Source organism: Mastomys coucha, unplaced genomic scaffold (assembly GCF_008632895.1).
Source record: "Mastomys coucha isolate ucsf_1 unplaced genomic scaffold, UCSF_Mcou_1 pScaffold22, whole genome shotgun sequence".
In the NCBI taxonomy this organism is placed as follows: domain Eukaryota; kingdom Metazoa; phylum Chordata; class Mammalia; order Rodentia; family Muridae; genus Mastomys; species Mastomys coucha.
Window position 1 is genome coordinate 180067920 of NW_022196905.1, and position 14935 is coordinate 180082854.

Below are 14935 nucleotides of genomic sequence, written 5' to 3' on the forward strand. Positions count from 1 at the left end.
ACCACCCAGGCCAATATCCAGGGCTTTGAGTTGGCCCACCCCAACATCTACTCCATCTAGGAAAAGGCCAGTCTTGCAGATGCAAAGCTGCAGGATCTACTGACACAAGGCAACAACAGGATATCCAAGAGAAGCCCTGGTAAGATCCAGCCAGAGGCCTCCAAACTGTCCAGTGACTCAGACTCACCTCAATGAGCGTTTGCAAGTGAGATGTGAGGACAGAAGGGTGGACTACGTGATACGCTGTGATACACTGCAGCCTTTACAACAATATGGTTTTTAAATTCCATCTTATTTTATTTTCCTTTGTGGAGGAGGTTGCAAGGGCAGAGGGCAGATATGAAGAAATGGGGAATAACTGGGATTGGGGTGCATGTGAAATCCACAAAGAATCGATAAAAAGTTTTACTAAATTATTTATAAATATATCTGTATGTTTATATGCATATATAACAAATGTAAGCATGACAAACTCATCAAATTTTTTTCAAAAGGTTTCTCAAAACATTATTATATTTTATATAAACCTCTTGTAGGAAAGCTAGGATTTAAGTATTGATTTTCCTCAATCTCGTTTTTATTATAGCTTTGAGCCTTACCATATTTTAATTACTGTCAATTAACTAAGAGAATTTTTGTACCTTGATTATCAAGTCTCATGCTTATCAGAGACTTTAGAAATCAACACCTTGTTGGACATCAATGGGAGGAGAGCCCTTGGTCCTGAGAAGGCTTGAAGCCCCAGGGTAGGGAATTGGGAGTGGGTGGGTTGGTGAGCAAGGGGAGGGAGGATGGAATGGGGGTTTTCAGAGGGAAAAGGGAATAACATTTGAAATGTAAATAAAGAAAATATCTAATAAAAAAGAAAAAAAAAGAAATCATCTGGTGTTTGTTGATTCTGGGTGATAGTTTGAGTATTCCAGGATGCTTTAAAAAAATAACTAAACAGTCTTCCCCCAGTTGGAGACTCTGATATTAAGGGAGCGGTATTTTAAAATGCCATAGAATGAGCATCATACTGTGGTAAAACAAATTTTCTTTTTAACTTTTAGCCAAACTTTTATTTAGTCTGTGATTAACCACAGTGGATGCTAGGAAACTTCATCCCTCCAAACCATGCTGTTTGGTTTCTTTCTGACATGTCTGTCATAATAGCCTTTCCCATTTTGGCGATAATCATTCCTGTTACTTCCAGGTAGTTATCTCAGTGTTACTTGTGACAAAAACTAAAAACAAACAAAATAAAACAAAACAAAAACCCTTAAGTTCTGTTTTATGTTACAGTACTTTGACTATTTGAAAGTGACTAGAATGTCTTAAGTTTGCTTCAAGATCAACAATCGAAAGTCAAGGATGACTTTTGTTATTGTTCTAAATCTTTCAGCCATTTCAGCCCATAGTTCTTTTCTGGACACAATGCCACCCACTTCCTGTACTTTTCTAGGATGTCAGTGAGCAGTACAAATGAATCACCATTCTCTGAAGCTACCAAAGATGTATGGAGTTGAAAATTGTTCTGCTATTCATATGGCTCTTACTCTCAGCTAACATGGTTGTGTTTTCATGATCTATGCCGATGATATGTCATCTCCATTGAATTAATGTGACATTGCTTGTTAAGGTTCAAACATTACGTTTTTGTGTGAAATGTGTTTTGTTGGATTTATTCCATCAGAGCACATTACAGTGGTGTTTTAGATCTTGATCTAAAAATGTATATACTCATTCTCCTAGCTTCTTATCATTCTTGAACTGGTAAACATATTTGCTCAGTATGTTTTTGCCCAGTTCTGAACATTAAAAAACCGAGAGTTGGAGCTGTAACCTAGGATCACTATATATATTTACATACTACTTCAGTGCACAAAACTAAATGTACTTATAAGTTCTAAACACACTTTTAAGTTCTCTCAATGCTACTTGTTTCTGAGAAGACCATGTGAACTCTATTAAAACCTCACAAAAATCTAGCTATCCCTAAATTTACCAGATTTGGAAAGCAGAGAAAGGGGTTTAGTGAATTCAATTTGTTTTCTTGTTACTGTGACTTCTTGGAGATTTTGCTAATTCACTTTTGGTATCAATTTCCTCCCTGGATTCCAGACAGTTACCATTATTGAAGTCTTGGGCTAGTGAAATCTACTCTTTCTTCCTACTTTTAAAATTTTGACCAAAATTTCCTGGTATGCAGTTTCCCTGTATCTATTTTATTGCCACGATTTCTAAACAATGACTAAGAATGAGTCCACAATCTTACCTGAGAAATGTTCTGTGTTCTCTGGTTTCCAAAATCTTTGCACTTCCTTTATGGACAGTAAAAGATAGGAATTGGAAGGAAGTGACAAGCTGTCACATGGGCAGGTAAATCAAGCTTGTTTGTTATAGAAAGCCATTAGGAAAATTAATGTTAACATGCCTCTGACTTGAGATTCCTTCACATACAACTGTGCATACCAAGCATAAAAAGAGCTATGCCATTGCATTGACACTAATAGCACTTGGGTGTACCTGAAGGCATAGAAGATGGTGGGCTTAACTAGAATATGCATCACTTAAGGCCTTGTTATTCACTTCCTTTCTGCATGAGAAGTCTCATTGCCAAGGCAAGTTGGAGGAAGTTCTAAGGGGCATCAATGTAAGCAAATGAACTCAGCCACGGTTCGTTCAATGCTTATAAGCATGGCACATGATCTGCCTGCTTTCCTCAATAGTGTCTTTTAATACCTGGGCTTGTCATATTCCATTTTTAGAAAGTAAATCTTAAATAGAATGCCTTCAGTTCAATGTTTCTGAATCATAAGGTGAAACATGTGACCTGATTTGGAACAATTATTTTCCTAAGTCCAGAAAGCACTTGAAACTTTCAGTGTTTATCTAGCTTGTTCCAATGAAAATCTGCTTCATTTGCCTTTGAAAGAAATAAGAATGAAGAGTTCTCTTTGTTGCTAAATATTTGCATGGCTTCCAAGGATGGACCTGCCAGGGAGGGAAAGGGGATGAAGAAAGGATATACACACAGACAGACAGGAATGTTGTCACGTTTACTGGGCTCTCTGATAGAGAAACCACAGCCCCAGGAAAGATCAACATGCTTATTATATGGAGTTGAATACTTAGGTAGGGCTATTGCATACAGCTGTACAGAGGAGTGTCTTTATAACAGATTAACAAGGAGGCAGTGTTTGTGGTATACAGTTGGATCAAGGAAACAGGTGAGGCTAATCTCCATTGGTGCAGTGCTGTAACAGAACAATGCCCAGGCTGAAAATATCCAGTGAAGGTGTGTGTGTGAGGGGAGGGGGAAGTGGATTATGGTTGCCATTTTCTGCACATATTGCCAATATCCACACATAGACTTTTGCTCTGAGACTCACCCAGGCGAGGATGCACTTTTCCCATGGGTCTGAGGCAAGGGTCCTTGACAGCCTGTTCATGTTAATAGCATATATGCACTCAGAACTTCACAAACTCCAGGCTCCCCGAAGTTTGTCTGTTTGCATAGCATTCCAAAGCTCCAACACATACCAGTTTCTCAAGCTCATGACTAGTTGGATTTGCTCCTCCCCTTCACTGATTTGACACAGAACAGCTGAATTAGACACTTGCCTTTTCATGCAACAGTTTTATATGCATATGCAACTCTGGGGACTTATTTCTTCATGCCATTACTTACATTCCACTTCTTCACTTATATTCAGTTTAGAGCAACATAGGAAGAGAGAGAGAGAGAGAGAGAGAGAGAGAGAGAGAGAGAGAGAGAGAGAGAGAGAGAGAGAGAGAGAGAGAGATGGAAAAGCTCAAGGAAGTACTCTCCTGCCAAATGAAAACCCTACTACACCAAAATCAGCACAGATATGATTTTGTGTTCTCTTATTAAGTTTGTTAGTATTGCTTTTGCCCTCAACTTCTTGTTTCCTTTGAAATCTTAGGCTTTTCCCTTCAAAGTGTTTTGTGTTTCTTCCTTCATCAGGATTATTTCTAAATTTCAGAAACAAATTCAGAAAACCCAGATAATACCACATATCTGAAAGTTTCATTTCAGAGTATTCGCAGCGTGTTCCTCTTCAGACTTTGTAGGTGAACTTTCCAACACTGTCTCACAGATGACCAGACCTCAATTGTTTTTGTTTTTATGTCATTGTTGTTGTTGGGTTTTTTTGCCTCTATAAATGGACAGACAGCATGATTGTCTTTCCCTTATATTCCTGTGAATGTCTCAAAAGCTGATTTCTTCCCATTGATTGTAATTTGCCTTGGACTTGCTATTAAGTCTGTCTTGACTTGACTAATTGTCTCAGCTCATCACTTGTGCCTCCGCCACCCACAAGTTTCAATTTTTTTTTTGTATCTTCTTTGAAATCCTCAGACATTGTTTTATAAGTAAGAAACCAAATAACTTTGTCTCTGAGTTCTTGGTGGAAACGATGTTCCTCTGTGATGAAATGGTCCTATTAGTGGTTTTAGAGACCACGGAACCTCCTCTCCCATTAGCATCTATCAGCAATGTCAGGGTCTTCCCAGCTGTATTGCCATGGGGACTGTGCTCATTAGGTTTTGATCAATATTTGTTCTAGTATATTTATGTGCTAGCACTCTAGCATAAAACTATTATTAGTTAAAGTCTACTTTTGTATTAAATTGATTTGTTTTTGAAATGAGGAAAATAGACTATGGATTTTTTGAGAAAATATATTGTGCATTTTGACATAAAGTAGAAAGCATTCCAGGTAAAAATTTTAATTTTAATTTCTATGGTAACATTGCAATAAATACATGTGATTTATTTATTTTTTCTGTAACAGAGGAGTCTACAATCTAATCAGTATTAAATTACTTTGCATTTTATATTGTGAAATCTTTGATCAGGGTAATAAATATGTAAATGTCTATGCTGTGAGTAGCACAAAGTACTGTTACTGGAGATATTTATATATTGTGACGTTATATACATCTTTAAACATGCTAAACATTTAAAAGAAATCTGTGTTCAGGGGTGATGATGACCAATGAAGAAGTGCCTTGCTCTACCAGACTTTGAAAGACAATCAAATCAATCATTAGTATAGTCACCTCTAGTCAGACAGTGTGGGATGAATTTAAAAATACTATTATTATTGTGTGAGTTCTTTGTGTGCATGCACATGTCATAGCATGTGTGTATAGTGTGCATAGGTAACAAGATGGCTGTGGGAGTTCACTCTCTCTCTCTCCCCCTTTATGTGGATTCCAGGAAGTGAACTCAGACCATTGGGTTCTATAGCAAGTGCTTTAGCCTGTTATGTCATCTCGCTAGTCCAAACCTAAATATTTATACATTATACGTATATACACTTACACAAACATATACATACATGTATACACGTATATATGTGTGTGTGTATACATATATATACATATATGTGTGTGTATATATGTGTATATATCATATATGTATATGTATATGTATCATATATGTATATATGATATATACACATATATTTATATATATCCACACATATATATATATTTACCTTGTGAAAGTCAGTTCTCTCCATTTACTGTGTGGGTTATGGAGCTCAAGCTCAGTTCACCAGGTTTGGCAGCATGTGACTTTAACTGCCAGCCCCTGAAGTGAAATTTTTTTCTAAATTAAACCTATGGCTTATGAATGTTAAGGCTGAAAAAAAGGAACAATTCCCTAGATTCATGCCTAGATTCATTCTTTTTCTACACCTATCTTAAACGCAGGCCTTAAGACTTGCTTTGATCCATTCCGGTGTTGATTCTTAAATAACCCTGGGTCCAGATCCAGGACAGAAGTCAGAATTTGAAGCTGTTAAGAATGCAATCAGTTGCTTCCAACCCCTTACTTTTCTGTCCATTCACCTCTTAACTTCCATTTCTCCCTCATGTGAATCCAATCTTTTTGTTGGCAATGGGAGACAGTTGGCGAAGAATGAACAAAGCAATCAGTGGTGTTCATGGTTTTCACCTGTCTCATACATTGATGAATCACAGAGCTGTAAGTACAAGGAGAGGCTGCCCTGGAAGCTCTATTTGCAAGTAGCATGATATTGTCTTTAGTTTTGGACACAGATCTAGAACTCTATCATTGAGAATCAAGAAAACTTTTGGTTTTTGGAAATTCAATGAATATCACCTCTGTAGTTAAGTTAATTGAACATAATTTTATTTTATTACAAAGGTACCTGTACTTAATTTATTCTCTTATTGCTCTGTAAGAAAACAAAGGAACTAACACATTTTTTTTTTTTTAGTGAAAAATGCACTTAGTAATTTTGCCCATAGACTCAGTCACACACTTTGCTCCTGAAGAGAATTGAAACCAGACAGTTTCAGGAATGTCTTGTCAAGCAGAGCAGGAATGAGACTGTGGGTCTGAGAGGAACAGAATTCTAATTTCTGAGTAATTCAAATGCTTTGTTGCGTGGGAATCTTACTCTGTCAATCCCCTGATGTATTTTTGTATAAAGAGCGGACTTTGCCAGGTGGATCTTCAAGTACCAATGGCTGTCAGCTGCCTATTCTGTCTCATTTCTGGCAGAAAAAAGGACAAGAAATTCTCTGCCATCAGCAGTTCTCTTATGGGTCAGGTCCATTGTAGTAGTAGCCAATGTCCTAGGACTTTCCAAAACCTTGGGTGTCAGTTTTGTTTTTGCTGCCATCAATCACAGGAAAGTCATTGACAGTCTAGCTATTGGAAAAGAATGAGCTTCAAATAAAATTCAAGTATAACTTAGACTAGCATGCCTATATATACATATATAAAACTTCTAAAATTTTAAATATTATAATATAGTTTATACATTAATATATTATTATGTAACATAATAATATATTAATATATATTATGTGTAATATATATGTGTAATGTATATATAATATATACACATTAATATATATATTAATATATATTATGTGTAATAATATATTACACATTATTATAGATTTATGTATCTATATATTTAAATATATGTATCTATGTGCATAACATATGAATGATTAAATACAAATATCATCCTCTCTAACAAAACTAGTTCTGCAACCATAGCTTATTCTCTGTCTCTACTCTGGCACTAGGAAGCCACTGCACCTCCTGAAGACAACTCTGTACATTTATGGTCTCCCAGAGCCTCCCACACAGAAAAATGAAAGACGTTAAACCACGTTCATGGACAATATCCATGATATGGGCTGGGGAGATGGCTCGTCACGTAAGAGCACTTTCTGATATTCCAGAGAAAAATGAGTTTGGTTCCCCGCACCCATATTGGGTGGATCTCAGTAACCTGTAACTCCAGCTACAGGGAATCCATTGCCCTCCTCTGGCCTCCATGGGCATGCATGCACAGAAGTGTACACATATATATGTAAATAAAACTAAATAAATCTTTAAACAAAAAGTAATATTTCTATCAAATTTAAGGAATAAAGAAGTATTCTGATTTTTCTTATAGATTTATCATTTTTGGTTAACTAAATACAAATTTTTAATATATAAATGAAAAGGAATTCTTCATCATTTAGCCTTATAGGAATTATAATAGATTTCCATTTTGGAATTAGGATGGGAAAGACATTTTTGAAAAGATACTGGGTGGGAATAAATGACTGTGTTTCACTTCAGGAATGTTTCCAGAGTGTGATATTATAAAAATAATCTTAATCTTAACAAGTGTTAAACTTAAACATTGGGGATCTTTGCCCATAAAGGTAATTATAATACTTTCTATGACTGACTTCACGATTTTTGCATTTATCAATCCAGGTGTATGTTGTAAGCCTTTTTCGTCCAACGGAAATAAGGAGGCAACATGAGCTCTTCTCCATGCAGTTTAATCAGGAACCTTCATTTTTACTTCTTCTCTAGCTAGTTTCTTTTATATTCTTCTATATCTTCTTCTTACATCTTACTAGTTACATCTTTCTACTTTCTTCTTACTTACTCCTATTCCCTACATCTTACTACATACATCTTACTTCTATTCTTATTCTTACATCTTACTTCTATCCTTACATCTTACTTCTATCTTTACATCTTACTTACTCCTATTCTTACATACATCTTACTTCTATATCTACATACTTACTCCTATCTATACATACTTACTCACTATTTATACATCTTACTTACTATCCTTACATACATCTTACTTCTATATCTACATACTTACTCCTATCTATTACATCTTACTTATTATCATTCCAGCCCCCAGCCCTTGTGAGTTAAATACTTTCCCTGGTCCCAATCAGCATCAACTACGTGGCAAAGCACAATGGGCTGCGGGAAAGTCATGCCAGCTTGCATCACAAACTAGAGGCACACAGCTTTTCCAACTAAGGCTTGTTTATCTCAATGCTCTCTGCTCTGGCTGGAGACCAGGTGTTCAATATATATATAGGGTGGCAGCTGCGGCTCCCCACAGGTGTATATGGTTAGAACAAATGATATTAAAAGCATTCTAGATTTGAGTGAAAGAGGCTAGCTTTGAATTCTGGTCCCATCATTATTGGCAATAATTGCTTCCAAACAAACCTCTGTCATCAGAAAAGGAGAAGAGCAGTCACTCCCTTCCCTGCATCATCAAATACTTGTGACACAACTTTGGTAAGCTCTGAAGTAACTGCAAGTTCTTGTTGGAAACTACCTCTTTAAATATATTGCTGTGGGAATTCAATTAAATATACAATCTAGAACATTAATGCAGCAACACCAACCAGCCAGAGGGAGCTTAATAAACACTGTTGACATACGTGGCCCTTTAATACTTCAGTGGGAAACATTTTTCTATTTGGGATTTTTTTTTTTTTTACTATTTCTATTTGAAAAACCACAAATATGCCTGAGTAAACATATGATTGTTTATTTCCATCTAGTACTAGTTCATTGTAGTAAAGTTTACGTCTGAAATTCAGAGAAATCTCTCTTCTGGTCACAGTAGCATCTGTGATCCCTGTAGAGTGGAGGGTCAGGGAAGCTGTCAGAAGCATCATTCAGGTTATAAATGAAAGTATTAGGGAAGCTTCCTGGGAGAAGGCTGAGTTGTAAGAAACTGGAAATGGGAAACATTGACCCTAGAGAGAAATTCTTCACACAATATTTAGTTTGCCTCCTCAGAGACTACTCCTTTCAATTTTAGAACAGTACTGCTCACTGAGATTTTGCAGTTAAATAGGTTTTCTACAACCAATTGTGGACTCAGTTCTAAAAAAGAGCAAAAGAAGCAAAAATGTTTGCAGAAGGGGGAAAGTACCGCCTGGCTTGAAGTACTCGACTCGGCTCCTGTGTTCCAGGCACAAAGCATGTTTCATATATAGCTTACTTATTTTAAACACATTCTCTCAAACCTACTCTTCATTTCCCAACCCGCTGAAATGGCATCAGTTTGTTTCTAAAATACACCTAGGAGAGTTTTTAAACTTTCTTTAGACACTAGAAAGAAAGAAAACTTTGATAGGACATGTATAACGAACACACTAATTTAGAGAGATTGATCCAATTCTACCATCAAAACTGATATAACTTTAAGCATATATATATATATATATATATTATGTGTAATATATATATTACGTACATACACACACACACATATTAGATGACATAATGTCCAAACTTTTAATCTAACAAGACTTGGCGACTCAAGAGAAACAGTTCTCCTTTCTTGCAGGCGGCAAAGACTCAGCAGACTAGACTCTATTCTGTACCCAGAAGCAACATGTCTTGTTTGTAGAGTAGGGGAGGTAACTCACTAGCCTGATACTGTAGGAAAATGCTTCCCCTAGACTTCAGGTAGTGAAAACGTCAAGAGGTAGAAAAATGTCTTTTATATTTATTGCACTCCTGATTTGCAGTATTTCCTAAATCAGAGTAATAAATAAAAGGTGCTTTCATTCTGTTTGTTGGAGCTCATGACTGGACTTGAGAAGAAAGGGAACCATAAAGCATTGAGGCAGCTGAAGGAGAATGCAGAGCTCAGACTGGCTCAAAGAGCATAGAGCTCTTCTTCATTTCAGCCCTCTATATTTGTAAACATGAGTAAAACAACTACTGGGATTATCTGTTGATGACCATACACACTCCCTTTTCTCGAGGACCTCTTATATGTTCTCTTGTTAAAGTTTTAACCCTTTACAGATCTGGTCAGTATGTGTTCAAAAAATCACTTCACAATGTATCGAATCAGACCTTCCTATTGGCTTTTTTTTAGTCAAATAATCAAGAATATGTTAAAATGAAAGAAATAAGCAATTCATAGGCTGTCTATACCCCAAATCGATACTTCATTCAAGAAAGCATGTGTTTTTAGAAATGTATTTTTGTTGTTGTTGTTTGAAATATGATGGATATATTTTATACCTATGCAAAATCAAATGTTTTACTACAATTTGAAGATCTATGTAGCAAAAGATCATAAAAAAGTGCAGTGGGACATACAGGACTAGAAATATGAACTGAGATGTCAGATCATTTCCTTTAACACGCTGCTATATTGTTGCTGAGGAACATACTTAAATTAAGTCTGCAGAACTTAAATGAAATGTGGCATAAGCATGACAATTTCCAAGTTTGCCTTCAAGGATCTTCTTTAGAATGAAACATAAGGTCTGGATTTCAGTGTGGGAAGAATTGTGTTGTGGTTTTGTTGTTTGTTTGTTTGTTTGTTTCTTTTTTGATTTTTGGGTTTTTGTTTTGTTTTGTTTTTTGAAGAATAAAAATTCACACTTGAAATTTCATGGAATTTTAAGGCCCAAATCTAATAGGTTTATTTCACTTCCAGGGACAACTGATGTGCTACTCAAACACGCTTTAAGCCTCCAGTTCAAATCCCATCCCAACCTTGTGGCCTCCTGTATTGAGTTCTTTTCATCTCTTAAAGCTGACAGGTTCAATTTGATTCCTGGTTGGAGGGCTTGTTTATAACTCAGTCCAGTTAACCCAGTATTATTTACTTTGGCTGATAGAGAAGTTCTACAATCCAGCTTAATTTTAGCTGTAATACCAGAGTAAGTGTTGCTGTCAACTGTCTATTCAAGATTCCTTAACATTTCAATCTTTTGATTAACTTTCCCCTAGATAGAGCCTCCAAACTCAGTATTACTGTTTACAGAGGTATGAAGTTAGAAGCCTTGTAACCCAGGGCAAAATTATTCTGAGACAGTTCGGATTTGGTGGAGTCAAAACTCATAGCTAGAATGCCTCATTTAAACACCAATATAGCCGGGCCAGAAGAATCTATATCAACATTACTACCAAGTTTAAAACAATCCCATTTCTAGGAGGCCATCTTAGTTTGGATTACTATTGCTATGATGAAATACAGTGACCATAAGCAAGTTAGGAAGGACAGATCATTTGGCTTATGCTTCCAAATCCATAGAACATCACTGAAGGAAATCTGGACAAGAACTGAAACAGGGTTAGAACCTAGAGACAGGAGCTGAAGCAGAGGCCATGGAAGGGTGCTGCTTACTGGCTTGTTCCTCATGTCTTGCTTGCTCAGCCTGCTTTCTTATAGAACCTAGGACTACCAGTTAATGGATGACCCTATGCTCAATGAACTGGGTTCTCCCACATCAATTACCAATTAGGAAAATGCCCTGTAGGCTTCCCTACAGCCCAAACTTATGGAGGCATTTTCTCAATTAGCATTCCTTTCTCTGAAATGACTCTAGCATTGTCAAGTTGTCATAAGATTAGTCTGCACCAACAAATTTAGTTCCCTGTTATCTTCCCTGTGTTTGGTACAAATATGGTATCAAAAGTCACTTTCAGCCATTTGGCCAACTTACTCTCTCAAGAAATTTCTGTCCTAAGATTCTGTGTTTCATTTTTGGATGAAACTAAGCCCATGCTTACAGATCCTGCACTTAGTCTCTAGGATACCAGATGCTGTTTTCCTGTATCAGTGAAAACAGGGCCTGATGAAAACAGGGCCTGAAGTAGAAAATTTTACTGCACTACAAGATTTGGTTCTTAGATCTGTTTTGACTATGCCAAACTCATATCCTTTGTTGAAGATGTCCTTGGCAGCCTTTCCCAGACCACAGCCTTTCTGCTATACAAATCTAGATCCCAAGGGAGGGCTCATCCTGCTCCACTAATACAATGTTGAAGGCCTTCTGGAAATATATTTTCTAATAGTTTTATTTTACTTCTATTTTTAGTAACTGTAATGTTCATTTCATTTTCTAAGGAGTGAATATAATTCCTTTAAATATATGTATACACTATATATGCTTAAATCATTTTAAAATAAAAGCTGGTATGCAAATCTTTAATAGGAAGAAAATTAAGGATCCTAAGACTTCTTGTGCAAATAGACTCCATCAACAGAACTGGTGTTCAAAATGGAGAAAAAAGGTGATCATTACATTTTTAAATACATAGGGATGTGTGTCTGTCTGTGTGTGTGTGTGTGTGTCTGTGTGTGCGTGTTAGGAGGATGGAGCCAAGCAAATGAATGAATGGATCCTTTTGGGTACATCCTACTTTTCAAGTATGTGCTTACTGAAAGAATATGTTAATTCTCAGACTTTTGAGGTCAAATTAATACCTTAACTTCTTCTCTAGTGAGAGTTCACTTCTGAAAATGAGTGATATGGCCAGCTGTGGTCAATGGGAGTTCTTTTTTAGAGATAATAATGTATGTGTATTGGCTATGGATTTCAGGTTCTCCTGTAGAAGTACATTAGAAAATAAGTTCTACACTTACACTAGAGACTGATAGACTCTAGAAGTTGACTGTATTAACCTTTTGGGGCAATGCGCCACCCCCATCATTGTGTCTGCCTTAACATTGCTTTACTGATAATAAATGATAATTGACTTCACATTGAAGTCTTCCCCCAGTCACCTATTAAGCCTTGTAATGGGTTTATTCTGAAGTCCACAGTGCCTTAATTGTCCTTTTCCTTCTTTGTTCTGTTCATGGAATTGGAAGCTATCTAAAGTGTTACACAATTTGCAACACTTTAGAGTGATTATGATTATGGATCCAACAAATACTACATATTGAACAAGGCAGAAGATGCCCTTAAGAAACCTTACCTTACAAAACTTAATGGAAAACTTACCCAAACTCCTGGCTGATGTTGAGCTTCACCAATAAAAGCAATGTATGCAACCAGAGTCTCATTGTGTAGTGGTCTAGATAGGCACAGGGCCTGAAGTAGAACATTTCACTCTTATAGTCAGCAAGCATTCTAGATTCTACACAACACCATAATAGCCTCAGTCTTGGGGCTTGGGTAAAAGATGAAAAGGCAGAGAGATTGTGAAGTCCTGGTGAATCAAAGCATTTAAGGTAAAATTCATTCTAGTTTAGGGGATCTAATATGTCAAGATTTTTAACTGTCTATTGCAGTAGCTGATATTTTTTGATACTGGTAAACATTACAGCATTGTTTATTTAGTTGAGAGAGAATATATTCTGGACATCTTAGGACAAAAAAGCATTAGGAAATAGAAATATTAGGGATTTTAAGAATCAGTAATCTTACATTAAATGATATAGCATAGTTTGTTTTTCTATCATACTATGCATGCCTTCAATAATTTGTAGTCATGTACCTAACAGTTATTAAATATTCTTTGATAATAGGGGCTGCCATTTTTGTGCAGTTTGAAATGTAGAGTTTACCTAACATTAGTCTTCTAATAGGAGCTATTCCAAAGATAATATATGAGTGAAATGGCCCATAATGGTATCTATAAGAGGAAACTTAAGGATAAACATTATATAAAAGGGATTTTTAAAATTTAATAATTTAATGAATTAAAAGGTGCATAAACTTATATGTGAAGAACTTTTGTGGCTAAAAAATAGACTTCTATATTGAGTTCAACAGAATTGTCTTGTGTCTGGATACATACAAATACACTCAGAGAGATGAGGATAGATGCCTCAGGCATCATTGCTAGTATCTGATGCAGGTTTCAGAAATGTAAGGACAGCACAGAGAGAATTTGGAAAACATCGTGTGCCACAACTGCTTGCCTCTACACACTCTTTTCTCTTAGTATTTTATAGTTCTGATAGAGTGAATTACGTGAAAGTTGTCTGTAGGAAGATGATGATCCATTCCTATTTCTGGACTTCCAGGTAGGGAGAAGAAAATTGGCCTGACCTGATCCTTATCAACTTAAACTTGAACGGAAGACACCTATTGTTCTTTACACGTACTCAGCAAAGAAGTTCATAGAAAAAAGAAGGCGGCCCCTATGTACTGTGAGAAGGCAGAGCCTTAAGGAGTTTTAGAAAGTTTTATTTAAAAACTTGACTTCAAATGCAACCTACTCCATTCCATAGTTAGACAGAGTGGTGCTTCAAGTGTGAAAGGTAGATCGCTTGTGACATATTTGGGCCAGGTACAAAATTAGAGTATTTACCCTCTCAGGGATTCCTGCCAGTTGTTCCAGTGTCACCCCACCTTCTGGTGTAATCAGGAGTTCCTCCTCAATTTGTTTGCTGATGCAGCTTAAGTAAGCAGTTTGCAGTTTCCTTTCCTGCATGTAGTGAGAGTTTATTCATCTTGCCTCCTAATTGGCTTACTTATGAGCATAAAGAAAAATGGATATGGCTTTCACATGGAGACAAAGAGCTCTCTGTGTGACAGGGCAGAACCAAGTATCATCCCTGTGACAACAGCTTCAAGCCAGTTATTATGGCTAAAAACGATAGGAAGACTGGGCAGGAAGAAATTACTATAGTTTGCTAATTAAAATAGTAGGGCGTTCATAGGAGAGATGCAGTCTAGCATTGTTATAAAGGAAGAAAATTGTTCAGCGAGAACAAAAAACAAAGGACACCAAATATTTTCTACTTTTTATGCAACTGATATTTCTATCACTCAATCTGTCACTCAATCTATCACTCTATCTATCTATCTCATTTATATATATAAATTATATACACACACATATAACAGAAAT

General features: G+C 36.3%; 1 pseudogene; it reads right to left on the minus strand.

Annotated features, from left to right (window-relative positions):
• Positions 1-10810: 10810 nt before the first annotated feature.
• LOC116104776 overlaps positions 10811-14935 on the minus strand; it is a 24074-nt pseudogene continuing 19949 nt past the window's right edge.